Genomic DNA, 2,873 nt, shown 5'->3' on the forward strand with positions numbered 1-2,873 from the left:
GAGGGAAAAGTGGGAGGAGAAGTAAAGGAGATGTCAGGAAGAAAAAGGCAAGGAGGAGAGAAAATGTGACAGAAAATGATGAATGAGAGAGGAAAGGATAAGGTGATAAAAACAGTAAGAGAGAAGGAGGAGAGAAAAAGTTAGGTGATGAAGAAACTGAGGAAAGGAAACAGGAGTGTGCAAAGGAGAGTGGGGAAAGAAGAACAGACAGGAAAGACGAAAAGGAGGAGAAGAAAAGTGAAGAGGATGAAAAGATTTAAAGAAAGACAAAGAGGTAAGAGAGGAAGGAGAAAGGAGAGAGGGAAATAAAGGAGCAGGGAAAGGAACGATGAAAAGAATGACAATGAGAGAGAAAAGGAAACAAGAAGAAAGTGAAAGAGGAGGGAAAGAGGAACAGAGGATGAAAAAGGAGAGTAAGTGAAGGAGACAAAAAGAAAAAGAAAGGATGAGAGTGAGAAGGATGATATAGTAGAAGATATAAAAATGGAACCCAAGGAAGAGGATAATGAAAGCAAACCTAAAGGAGCAAGTAGGGAGGAGATGTAGGACTGTAGCAAAGGCAGGAGGAAGACAGAGGTTTGCTTGTATAGGTCCTCCTCCATTGAGCCCTCTAGTGATGACATTTGTGATGTACAAGCAAAGAAATCTGGCAAGGAAATGAAAGCAAGAGACCAACTGATGCTGAAACACAAAAACCATAGGCAAGAACATAGGCTACTTAAAAAGTTTCATTTTGAAAACAATACATTGCAATATGTACCAATAAAGTGGTGGAAATTAAATAAGTAAACTTATCTAAGTACTGTACTTAAGTACAATCTTGAGGTAGTTACTTAATTGAATATTTTCTTCTTGTGTAGCTTTGTACTTTTACTCCACCTCACTTCAGGGGCTAATATTGTACTTTTACTCATTTATCAGTTACATTTAATTACTTTGCAGATTTAATGATGCATTATTATGGATAGTTATATATTTTATGGATTATGGATAAGACTTTATTGATCCCTTGGTGAAATTGCTACTTGCCAGTATATGTATTTCAAAAAATCAGCACCACACTTTATAGTGATGCACAAATTGATGTACACATTAATGCACTAATAATCGTAATTCAATAACATAATCTGAAGTGGGCCATTCTCAATAACTAGTAGGCCTACTGTACTTTTTGCACTTAAAGTATATTTTGATGCTAGTACTTTTGAACTTTTACTTGCAACATACACATTAATGCACCAATAATATTAATTAAAATACATAAAAGTGAGTAAATAATTATATTGTAGCTATATTTTTGCTTAAGGATTAGGTTTTGAATTTCTACACTTTAGATCTTCTTACACCACTGTACGTGTGTGTCAACAAAAGATCAAAAAGACCACAAGAAAATATGTAGTCCAAGTTGTTTTAGATTAAGTGGTGGAGGGAGCTCTGATTCAAGGCTTTCGTTTTTGTTTTGTCTTTTTTACATCGGCAATTGTTTGAGTGGCTCTTGGGAAATAGCAGAAATGCCACTAGATATGAGAAGGATACAGCCATTAGTCAATTACTGGGTTAATTTACATGGCGACAGTCAAGATTCCCCTAAATAAAACACTTTAAATCTTGTTGGAGAAGAAAGGAGAGGAGGGAGACAAAAAGCTTTGGATCGACTGTGATACACAAAGCAACAGAACGTAGAGTAGCTAAATTAAACTTTAGTCAGTGCTCAGTGCCACCTTGAATACTTCCGGATGGCGCAGCAGATTTTACATTATTAGAAAAGAAAGTAGTTCATTTTGAAATCACATACCATACAGGCATTTATTGATAATTACATTTAGGTCCAGATCCACCCCGATGCGTCAAAGAGTTTAGTTAATAAAAATAGGATTTATTGTTCCTTTTGAAAATACAGAAAAGGATCAGTGATGAATTAAATGTTCACATGGGAGAAATGCTTGCAATATTGTTAGCAGCGCAGTGGATAGAGGATACAAGACCATTGAGAGCATTCACTTCTTCAGACTCAAGTTCATCTGAAGCCAGTTTGCAGAAGTACAACAAACATCATACAGAATTCAAATGATGGGTCTTACAGTAATATTTTTATATGTAGGCCTACCAGCACATGATAGCCTATCAAAAGAAATGAAATAGATAAAAAGATAACGTTGTAAAGAAGACAAAATAAAAATTAGCCCCAGGGGGGCTCCAAACTGTTTCAGGGGAGGCTCAGTGAACTGAAGTGAAGAAAAATTACATTAGTCAAAGGAGATAGCCTAAATGTGTGTGGTTTTGTTAAAGAGAAGCTGTAGTTTTGCAGGATTTTTTGACTTGTTTCCCACCTTCCCTCTGCCAGTTCCACATTCCACAGGAAGGTTTCAGACTATGTAGTAACTACTTTGTTTTTCCATCACAAAAAAATTCTAATGTCGTTGCCATTGGTGCGTTCCAACATGCCAGGGTTTATTTTCTTTTTTGTTGAAAAGAGAAGAATTACATAGACTAAATATTTAAATGAGGTATTAAATGCAAATATATTAAGATGTAGTAGTGTAGTGTAGTCTAAAGTTAGGCTATCAAACAGGAATATTTCAAAAATCGTGGCTGGTTGAGTGTCTATGGGATTAAATAACACATGCCAACTCCTTATCCTATAGGCATCCAGGAATTAAGCAAAACAAAGCAAGTAACCATTTTCTCAAGCTTTTTCTGATGAGAGGCCTACAGTTACAGACTTTAAAAAGTCTTAGACTAGCTCATATAACTGAGTGGAGAGTGTTTTTGTTGTTGTTGTTTTGAATACTGTAAGTCCACACTTCACACCAGATGGTGGCGGTAATGCACCGATTCGTTGTATGCAACTCGCCAATAAAACTCAAAAAGAA

This window comes from Micropterus dolomieu, linkage group LG07 (assembly GCF_021292245.1).
Source record: "Micropterus dolomieu isolate WLL.071019.BEF.003 ecotype Adirondacks linkage group LG07, ASM2129224v1, whole genome shotgun sequence".
Classification (NCBI taxonomy): Eukaryota; Metazoa; Chordata; class Actinopteri; order Centrarchiformes; family Centrarchidae; genus Micropterus; species Micropterus dolomieu.